At 41.7% G+C, this 11,955-nt stretch overlaps 1 protein-coding gene across 1 annotated transcript in view; it reads right to left on the bottom strand.

Annotated features, from left to right (window-relative positions):
* LOC116851521 overlaps nt 1-11,955 on the bottom strand; it is a 146,590-nt gene that overhangs the window by 134,057 nt on the left and 578 nt on the right. The gene's annotated exons all lie outside the window — the stretch shown is intronic.

Here is an 11,955-nt window from a genome sequence, read left to right as displayed (position 1 = left end):
CTCTCTCTCTCTCTCTCTCTCCCCCCCCCCTCCCCTCTTTCTCGCGGATCAGAAAGGTCGACGTCTTTGCGATCGCTCGGACATTCTTTCGCGTAGGAGTTTACGTTCTTGAGATTGCGCATTCCTCTCTGAACGTTGTCGAACAGCATTTCGCACTCCGGCGAACTGTCGTGCGCTAAAAAGCACTGTGTCTCTTTTTCTCTCTCTTTACCTTTCTTTCTTTCGTAACTAAAGTGTCTTAACTTCGCGCGCAATCTAATTTCCACTCTATTCAAAAAAGTTACGAATAATACCGTCCACAGAGTAACAACATTTTAATATTAAAAGAAGCTTGAAAGCTTGCTGTTTAAGATCTAATAAAATTATATTAAAAGGAACGCGCGAGTGTGCTGACGCTGTTGTATCTTGAGATGAAATAAAATCCTCATTATACGTGAAATTATATAACAGTAAGGAGGATAACGGGATATCTCGATTTCAACGATTTGGACCATCAATCGCTCCCAAAACCAGTTTAATTAATTGATTTCAATTTTTCTTAATTAAAATAATCGGCAAATTTAATCAATCATTATTTATAGAATTACAAACAACTTCATCGTTTCATCAAATAAATTATTAATCAAACTTTGTTATGAGTGATAATACACTGATTAATAATTATATGATGCGTGATTGACGAGTGATTGGTCAACCTTTGATTACTAGATTATTTGATTACTTGATTTGTTGATTATTTTAGGGGAAAATTTTAAACGATTAATGCCGAACACTGCTGGAGAAACGTTAATTAATGTAATTAATGTACATCATAGACTCGGCCATCGTTTTGTCCCTGACTGTTGATTTCAATCCGTATCATGTTCAACATAAGGGACGTGTCAGTTTAATTCCCTGAAAGCTTCACCGTTGTTATTAGGGTCGTATTTGCGCGCTCTTTTCTTTATCTGTTTTTCTCCTCTCAGGTACGTATCCTTTTTTTCTCGAGCAAGAAGCGATAGTGACGTTAATTGGTCATGGCGTTCTGCGAGAACTATCCTCGGATGAAGTTCTCTCGCTCGTCGCAAATAGTGCTCTCCGGTCGAGCATCTCCAATCTGAAAAATTACCTTCCGCGCAAACCGAGCCGATTGTATCTGTTGTTATAGCTCCACATTAAATTATCCAGCGGCGACAATAATAATTCACGGTTAATCCTTAAGTAGACTTGTCCGCGCGTATAACGAGTGTAATTAAATTCTGTATAACCGGCGGGAAAGCTCATCTAATATTGTCAAAGGAAGAATTTTATCCGTAAATCCTGAATTTCAAGCAGATGAACAGTACCTCGCGAACGAAGTCGGTGGGAAAAACGGAAAAATTAGAAATCGTGACAAAAACGCAAACAAAAGTTGCACTTTTTTCAAACGAGGGTTGTTCGAAAGATACACAACCTGAGATACCTACAAAGATAGCGCAAGAATTTGGTCAAATCTTTATATTACCGTATTTTTAAGATCTTCCTTTATATTAGACATGACAGTATAAAGTGATTTGTCGATTAATATTTGTTCGACAATGCGCAAAAGTGTACGTCTCGACTGTCTCTGTATGTTCACTGTTTTGACTGTTCTTTTGTTTTGAAGTGGTAGACTCTGATTTCATCGACGGTTACAGATCGATGCGTCCTTCAGATTGCGGCGAAATCGTGTCACAAAGTACGAGAAACAATGAAAATGTCTAGTTCAATCTTTATGTGATCAGAACTCGTCGCTCTCAGAGCTCACTTTGGCGCGCTGTCAAATAAAGACTAATCGACAGATCGTTTTATACTGTCATCTTTAATCCTTTCGCTACCAATTTTTTAAAAATCTTCTTTTTACTTTCATTTTATTAAATACATCAACATATAATGTAGTTTTAGCAAAAAATTAAAAATTTTACGTTTGACGTTAAAGAGTAATGAGACTTATATCCTACTGAGGCTTTTTGAGGACGACATATTTGCTCGAACGCGATAATAAGTAGAATGATAGCTGATGTGTGAATGCCGCAAAAGCTGTTTATTCAATTGGATAACGTTATTAAGCTTGATCTACAATGTGCTCTTTGTTTCTTGTTCTCTTTCTTTTTCTGAATTAGGGTTTAAAGTTTGAGTGAGAAAGAGGTAAAAAGAAAGAAACAGGAAGCAATGAATACATTGTAGATTAAGCTTTAATAATGGAGAAAACATATGGTCCATTGGTAGCGAAAGGATTAATCTAACAACGGAAGGTCTGAAATACGGTAATGTAGATTCGGCCAGATTCGCGCTATCTCTGTATTGGACTACGTGCTTATCAAACTACCCGCGTACAGCAGCACGAAATGTTAACGTCCCGAACGAAATTGTAATCGCTGCCGATTGTTCACGAACAATTCGACACTGTTTCTCTGATTCGGCCATTGCTTTGAAAAATTAAAAAGTAAGATATATTTCTCCTTGGATTGGGCCTTACACATCCTCGTTGTACCGACCTGCCTTTAAGAATGACCCCGCGGGCACGAATGATTTGTGCGAAAAATGCCGAAACGCTCGAGCACGGTTACACGGGACTGAATTTATCATATACGTCCCTCGAGAAGAAAATCCAGATGACTCGACATTTTTCGCACAAATCAGTCGGTTGTACAATAAGCGGGATGGACAATTTTTCACGGCGCACGCACGCACACACATAAATGTACGTTCGCACGTATTTTCAGTCGTGTTATTAGGGACGGAAATATTTATGCTAAGTGTCGTGATTCAACGAATTCCTGGACCTCCCGGAGCGAGGTGTCCAACGTGACGGTAAAAATATGAAATTTCGACTAGCCTCGTCTGAAGAATAGTCCGCTCACGTACTCTGTCCTGCACCGGCTTCCTTCAGACGTTAAAGCACGCCACCCTTTAAGATGTAGTTGACGTCGTAGCCCGTATACTTTTTTCGCTTTAACTGTAACGGGGCTTCCTCCTCCAGAAAAAGATCTCGTTATGAATTTATCCACCGTGCTCGATACTATGTTTCCCCGTACGTTAATGTGAATGCCGTAACGTATCGCGGCGCCCTCAAATATTAACAATCTTCATTATCATCAAATATGCATTAAGCACGCCTACGTATAATTCGAGACAATGCAAGGTATCTCGGGCACGCGATCTTCGGCCTCCTCGACGATGACTTTGACTGACCGAGTGAAAATTCACAAGCGTCTTCGTCATAAATATTCCCGTAGTACACAAACACAACTTACACAACTGTGTGTAGATGCCAAAATCGTTTCTTTACATTTATCGATTCTTGTTATACTTATTATTCTCTAAGGTATTAATATAAGAATAGCAATAGTAAACGTGAAACTTGTCTCGAATCAGATACTCAGATTTGGATTTACAATCGGACATGAATTTTTCAGCTGAATCACCGTTGCTAATAGTGTCACGTGTATTCTGTGTTTTAACTGAAGAAAACTCACAGATCCGGCTTTAAATCCCGACCTGACAATCTCACATGACAAGTTTAAAGTAACGACTATTAATACGAGTCTTTGCAATCTATCGTGTCCAAGTTGCAACTCTCAGGTCTACGTTAACAGCTATTACTTGAAACTTACCTCAGGTTTAGTGATTTCTTCTCTATGTGATTATGGTTATAAATACCAAACATTTTTTTCTCAATGTAGTTACAATTCAAATTTTAATAAGAATAAGGCGAATAAGAGCCAAATGCTGCTGTTAGTGCAAATATATACGATATATATTCACCTACAAATATATATTCACCTTATTCTTACTAAAATTTAGACGTTTCTATAAGAGAGCCTTAATGATACTTAGTTACAATTCAATTGTGAAAAAAATCACACCTGACTGATCTGGAAGTCTCATATGACTTTATTCAAATCCGAATATCTTGCTTGAGGTAAGTTTTAAGTAACGACTATTAATACAGACCACGATTATGGGATTTTCACAGAAAATCGATTCGCCGTTGCCGCGCGGCTCTCTCATCGCGTTTAAATTGCGCTCGAGGGCGCCCCTCACGTGTATTTTTGCACCTTTAATTTCCGTTCGTGCGATTTATCATTGTCCCTCCACGAGATAGATCTCCATCGATGGTTCCTATGAAACGATCTCGCGCTGCGGGGCCAATTAAGCCAGAAATGTTCGGCACGCGGCGTGCTTCGAGGACTCGATTTGACGTGTCATACGGGATCGTCGAGGTGCATGAAGCGTTGCGTCGGCTTGAATCGCTCGACTATGTCTCTCTCACTCTCTCTCTCTCTCTCTAGCGCGCGGGGAGTACTTGTTGAATACTCGAAACATGAATTCTATACGCAATTGTCGCACTAGCGAATAATAACTTGCTCGACACGATGACACTTCGTATAAATTATTCCGACCTAAAGAAGGTGCTGACGTCCTACCGGAATAGGGGATGCGAGTACTAGCCACTGCGCGAAAAAAAGAAACGGTCAGCCATGGAATCGAATCGAATAACGTTACATTTTTAAGCCGAAAGACCCCGAGAGACCGAGTTGTATGGCGTACACGCATGGACGAGCGCGACAGTGGTCGCGTATTGACTTTCTACTTTCTTCGCTAGAACATCAGAAGACCCAAGAGATGTCATAACTTGAACACGAGATCTTTTACAAATGTTGCACGCTTTCCTTATCTCAACTTCTTCGCGACAAATGGTCAGTATTGTGTCTGCTTGCGAAACCAATATAATTGTATGATTGGCATTGGGTCGTTCCTCCCTGATGAACCGGACTGAAATGTTCGCGAAACGTCGGAATCAAACGAAGTTGAATCCACGCGGCTCAAATCCGGAAACCAAATCTAATATGCATGGCGAAAGCCTAAAAAATCAATTGTATGATAATCTTTATGAAGACCACCAAACGCGTGATTAAAGCGCGCGACTTTGTCTGGTAACGGAACGCCACGAAAGTTTGAGAGCTTTGCAGAGTACTGCGTTTCTTCTGTAAAGTTTATGTCGCGCGTGTTGGTTTCATAGAATCACGAGTGCTTTCACACATCGAAAGTACGCGCAAAAATGAATTGGGGAGCATTGCCCAGTGTATGATGGAACAAATTTCAAAATTGACATGTCGAGCTGTGAGTTCGCCTGCCTAAATATTTGCCTGATACAGAAGTTCTGCAACTGGTATGTACATACTGAACGTGTGTTTATCTCGCACAGGGAAATCCCGAAGAGCACTGCTTTTCCTTTACAGCTGAATTTAGAAACTTAAAAATATACGAAAAGTTTGCAGAAAAATTTCTATATACGCATGATTGTCTCTTTTGCTAAAACAAAGCAACACAAACATTTGTATAAAATCTACAAGAAATACGAGAAGTACAAGAAATACGAGAAGAGAGCATAGTCGGGGATTAAAAGGTTGTCCGTAATTTTTGGAGTGAGTTTGCAAACTTCCCATTTTGTCGAATGAGAGAATTCGTTTTCCAGGAAAATGCTGTCGTTGAACAAGGATGAGTTCACAAACTCGCTCCAAAAATTACGGACAACCTTTTAGTTCCCGACTGTACAGTAAGAGAAAAAATGGTTAATCTCATCAAAAATTATAATTATTTCCCATATTAATTATATCTTGTGATTGTTTTGAAAAAAAGGTGTAATAATAATATTTATGTAATATTCATGTATTTATAATATTCATAAAGCCGTTAATACCAAATACTTTATATTAACACTTACCATACAGGAATGATTCTCTCAATTATAATTCTTTAATTTTTTCTATGGTCGTAAATATCAAATATTTTTTTTTCTCAATGTAGCGTCGTAATGCTTATCTAACACAACATTTTGACAATCGACTCAACATTATCGACATGTTGTTCGTCATCAACTTTGGCATCTCCTTGATGATCGTATCACACTAACTCGCTCGCGGTTATGACTGCGATTGCGATTGATCGTGTGCCAATAGACAGCCATTCAAATGGTAGTCGCGAGTCACAGTCGCTTTCTGATTGGCCGAAAAGGAATTGCAATTGCGGACGCAATCGCAGTCACTAATGCGACACGGTCATAAGACTTTGTTTTCGTATAACATACACGCGCGACTCGTTCTTCCGTCCAAAAATGCCATAGCTAACTGCATCGTCACGAAAAAGTTAATGTGAAAAAGTTAATGTGAGGAATATAAAGGAACTTTCTGTCACGAAAGAGCATTTCGTTTCCATGTTAAAACAGAACACGAGCTATCTCGAACCGACCAACGCAATACAAGTCAAAAATTCACGGCGCATCGAGACTCGGTAATTTTACGACGTGACGCAGAACTTTCCAGCCTCAAAGCTATCGCGATAAAGTCGTTGAAATTTCCATGTGGTACACTGAGTCACAAAACATTTTGGATGCATTTCGAGCACTGAATTGCAGCGCTTCAATATGTCAAAATTGAAAGGCACTGCTGACGCATTTGCGTATGAAACGGTTGACAGGAACCAAGGTGACAATACAGGGTGTATTAACACGTCAGCACGTTATCTTACACTTATTTATTCACATTTTGTATTGTCACTTCGGCTTCTGTCATGATCGATTCATATGCAAATGCGCCAGCAGTTCTTCTCAATTTTGACATCTTGGAGCGCTGCAACTCGTGCGTTTTTGAAAAAAGAGTACAACTGACTGAAAACGGATACAACTGATGCGACTGTTTCACCCCTAGAGTTCTTCTAGTCTTCTGGTCAGAATTAGGACAGAGCATAATGATCCCTGATTGGGCTGCATCCTGTTCGCCACTTTTGGAGTTGATATAAGTGGAAATGAGAGAGAAAGTTTAAGAGGAATAAGAGAAATGTACGAATCGTTTTATTGGCCATAAAGTGTCTAAAGATAAATTTAAGACGATCTGAAATGCAAGATCCGACTATGAATAATATTAAAATAACGAAGTTGGCTGCAGCTTCTCTCTCTCTTTCTCTCATACACACACATACACATACACACCTTATTTCCTTTCTACAAATGGCGGATGGTATCTTAACTCTGACTTGAGGAACTCTAGCCGCTTCTGTAGCGCGTATTAAAGCCGTATTTATGGAATGACGGTGCCCTTAGAGCGACGTTGGAAACCGCAAGGCGTCGCTGGTGCACTCGGCTATCGTGGCCTACCGCCACTAATTTCACCCTCGATACCGATACCCGTCGTCGGACAGTGCGCTCGCTGATAACGATTGCCATAAATATTGGTAGTCGCGGGCACCTTGCCGAGCTAATAACCACGTATCGTTCGGATGCCGTTGCTCCTCGGTCCTTGCGCGCTCTCTCCGACGTAATATCAATATTCATACGGCTACACGCGACCTTTGTGGAGAGGCGAAAATATTAGCATGGCTGTGGCGCGGCGAAACTTCATGAATAGCTTTTTAATATCGTTACCGCGCGTAATCGATTTATGGGCAGCCGCGCTTCCGAAAGCCGCCGCCGTCGCCGCCTGCGCCGCGTCGGCGACTTCGCTGGCGACTTACACCTCTTCTCTCGGACCCACCAGGATCGGAAGTGGTGCGCGGCCTAATTCACGAGAGGAGCTACGTGTTTTTATGCTGAACGCGCCAAGCTTCTCCCAGCAAGCGAGGCTCGTCTCGTGAATTTTAACTAGAGCTTGCGCGACAGATACGAATGGCGTAGACGAGCTAAGTTTTATCCGACTGACGGGTAACAATGACGAATGAATCTGTATCCGTTCCAGTCTCGGGGAGACATCTTTGTTCGCGTAAAGTTCTATCGGAATAACTGTCGCTCTTGATTGGCAATAATCCTTCTTGGCAGAAGTTCTCGTGAGATAACGTTACTCTTTGCTAGCAATAATCTATCCTGGAGTAATTTCCCATGCGGACGACGTTAGCGGCGAGAGGATCTATCTTTCTTCCCCCCCCCCCTCTCTCTCTCTTTCTCTCTTTGTCGCTCTCTCTGTCTCTCGTGTGATGTCTCGCTTCGAGCGAAATAGCTTCGAACAAAAGACTCAAGTACAATTCGTTAATGCCGTTGCGTGTGAAGTTTTATTTCTACCTCGCGGAGATAAGTATCTTACGTTTCCGCGCAGCACAGGTGTTAAAATATTTATTCACGCGATCCCGTTTAACTATGAAACCAGACCGCGGAGAATCAGTTATGACGGGGCGCACAAATATATTTCCCTTTCAAGTATAGAACTTACTTTATCTATCTACGTGCTGGACGATATCGAGGAGTGAGTCACGTTTATACGTTTACACCAATTCGTGTAACTATATTTGCAATTAATTTCGGAATTTCTGAAGATATTCGTATATCTCGAAAGATATGATTAAAGTTCAACTACACTTGTGACTCAAAAACACTAAAGTTATCACTCGCCTAACAGTTGTCACAATCAAATTTTTAATATTATTTTTTGTCCATATATATACAAAAAAAAATACCTGAAATTTTATTTGTGAGTCATAAAGTTTATTTCTGTGAAGTAAAGTTTATTTCTGTGTGTGACATAAAGTTCTCTGAAATAAACTTTTATCCTACACAAATAAATTTTCAAAGATTTTTCTCTCGTACAAGATGATTGTGGTAACCATAATACTCTGAAAATGGGTGGTAAACTGGTCTTCTTTGCTGCTTGTTCGAGCGGTACTGTCAGTGAGTTATGGCGTAATCAAACCCCACGGATCTCTCAACCATTAATATTTGTTCTGCAAACTGCAACAGAAAGTCAGCGATATTCCTTTGGTTAAGGTAACTATACAAGATGCCCAACACCCTCTGACGTGGTTTTTTAAAAGATGGTAGGGGAATTTTTAATTCGGTTTGACCTAATCTGCCTGCACACGTTCTTTTAGCAATCTCCTGTGAGACACTCTGTATACATGAGAATGTACTAATTGAACATGACGTATTATAAGAACTGTGGCTGTGTGGAAATTGTATAGAGAATAGTATACATGAGATGGGCCTACAACTTTTGATGCCATATTTATTTAAAATAATTGAAACCATATAAATTTTCCCTCCAACCATAGGACAGTTTACGGATGCGGCAATCACAGCAGTTTTTTCCGTGTAAAACAATTGTATTCATAATTAATTCAGTTATTTTACATTAATTCGATATAATTTATGATTTACCTGCCACATATCCCTCTTCATTAATATCCCAAAATAGAGGACTTATAATTATTATTACGCACTTGTACACCGTTATGAGCGATACAGTTCGTCCATATTTACTACGCACGCTGCCGAACGACGCGCGGACTTCTTTCCTCCACGGAGATCCCGGCACTTCGAACACTCCTTTCTCGGCCGACGATCGATATCGACCGCTGTTCCAATAAGAATTATCGTCACTCGAGTAACCATCATTACGTGAGTGCTCTCGCAAACGGGTCTCGGTGAGAGCGACGAATGCATCGAATGCAGCACTTATCGGGCGACGTTGAACAATCGTCAAGAGCCTCGCGCGAAAGAATCCCATAAAGAGGCCCGGAACGCATCGCCTGAGGGCCGATGTTCCGTGGAAATGCGTTTTTTTTAGAGAGCCATCTGCGAGCCTTTATTAGAATCGGCCAAGAGCTACGGTTTATGTACTCTTTCTCTTTCCTTCTCTCTCTCTCTCCTTTACTAGCACAGTCGATACTCACCGTGAAGGTTACGAAGGCGAGAGCGTGAATTCTCCTCGAGTCACGTCGACTGTAAAACGCATCGCGCAAAATGGTTATCACGGCTGCACATTAAGTCAGTTTATTCGGCGTTGCTGATAAAACACACTTGCGTGTTACCGGATTGCGTGAAAACCGAACTTAATCAGCTGCTTCGTGCTTCCCTCGTAATGTTTTTCCTCTTTTCTCCATGTTTTTTTTTATTTTTATTTCCTTTATGTACGCATCCAATGGCTCTCTCGTGAATTAGATTAAACGTTTTATCCTTTCGATCTTACTCTATCCTTATTAAAGTCCCGAGGGACGAAATTTTTCCCCCTACCATTGACCTCGATTGTTCAACATTCAAAATTCAACCGCTTTGATGCATGGAACGGTTGAGTTAGCCTCTTTGGAGTCTGCTTAAGCTTCCATATACTTAAGGCTTTTACTTGGCTCTGAATTTTATATTCTTTAACCATGGAAACTATTCCCCTTATTGAGCTCTTAAACAAGAAATTGTTCGTTTACTGCTTACTCGAGATGCAAAATAAGAGCCCGCTCCTGCATTCTCGTTCAAGCAAAACCCGTCGTACTCCTGTGGAATCTGCAAACTATAGCGAGTCAGAGTTGAATGCAAGAATAAAATCTCGTCTCCGGGCCAATTGCTAGTAATATCTCGCTATTATATAAAAGAAAGATATAAGAACTCTTCGCAATACGTATAGATTCTCGGAAGGTATCGATCGATCGGCAAAAGTGTCTTGATTTACTTTTATTCCTCGCGCGAACTCGATTCGTCCTGCGAAGTTTCTCAATTCGACATCTTATCACGAAGATTTTTCGAATTTTCGACGCAGGACGATTTCAAAATTTTTCCGGGAAGACGAGCGGGCTTCAATCTTGCCTAAGAACCTGTCATCGAGATTAACCTCGGCGACCTTAGAACATTCCGCATCAGGCAGTGTCGGCGTGTCACCAAATATTCGCGAGGAAAAATTCAATTTCTCTCTGAAGGATTTTGGGGGAGAACACGGTGTGTCGTCACTCGTCGATATTACGATACAGCGCGTACTGAGAATATTAAAGTTTTATAGCGCGACTACTAATATATTTTTTCCCCGCAATTTTATGCGATCGTAAATATTGTCCCAGCCGCCAAGTTGAGTCCGCAAAACGGCGGTATTTCAACGTGAGCCATATTTTACACAAATCGAGAAATGAGATCGCGGTTGGCGAGCGTGTAAAGATGCTCGCGGTTATTCATTAAATTCGATTATTCGTCGGATCTTCATCGGGGTAATTTCGCAGTTCGCGATGAGCGCCACGAATTTCCGCGAATTTTCGCGGGATATTACAGGAGACCGCACTTGACGAATATTTGAGCGGATTTATTCACGTCCGAAAATAGCGCGTCGACTCTCGACGTGTTGGCGTTATTTACTTTCCAGTAGTACCAAGTTAAATACGTTCCACATTCGCGCGATTGTCTCGCGCATGCGGAGAATTTTATAGAAATTACGCGTTTGCTCTCGTGAGCCGCAGAAGCGTGGAGTAATTAATGGCTGCGTTAATTTGACACAGGTTAAAAATTTATTGTTTTCTATTCCTCGCGCTTCCATTAAAATGCAATCATGACAATATTTTCGAACATTAAAATGAATAACAGCAGTTGTACACACATATGCACACACGCACACACACATACACACACACATTTTGTCACATTTGAATTGCAAAACGAATCACTAGACGTAGTCCACGCGATTTTTCGAAAAAGTGATAAAAAAGAAAATCTAACATCGCGATCCCGAACAACTCAAACATAAAACAACTCTCCTCGACAATCAGGTGTTACTCGCAGGTGCAGTCGTTATAAATTCCAGCTGTATTCGTCATACCTGCGTCGCGTCTTGCGACTCTCGAGCTTTTCGGCGGTGAGCAGTCACGATCGAAGACAAAACGGTCGACCATTACGCCGCGGATCAAGATAGCGCGAGTCGAGCCGCGGTACGCGAAGACCCCACGGCGAATTTGAAACGAAAAAGCTCTCGGGAGAAATCGCCGTGAAAAGGCGCGCGCGATCAAATCGTCTCGGGAAAGTCGACGAACGTCACGCGACGCAACAGGAAGCTCGCCGCGAAACGCACTTTTCCGTCACGGGAAAATGCACCCAAGATTGCATTGCCGGCCACCCTCTCCCTCCCCCCCCCCCCCCCCCCCCCCCCCCCCCCCCCCCCCCCCCCCCCCCCCCCCCCCCCCCCCCCCCCCCCCCCCCCCCCCCCCCCCCCCCCCCCCCCC

Source organism: Odontomachus brunneus, unplaced genomic scaffold, assembly GCF_010583005.1.
Source record: "Odontomachus brunneus isolate Ranch 3 - 2012 unplaced genomic scaffold, Obru_v1 Obru_scaffold_177, whole genome shotgun sequence".
NCBI lineage: Eukaryota > Metazoa > Arthropoda > Insecta > Hymenoptera > Formicidae > Odontomachus > Odontomachus brunneus.
Note: the sequence above shows the minus strand (reverse complement) of the source record. Positions and strands in the feature narration are given on the sequence as shown.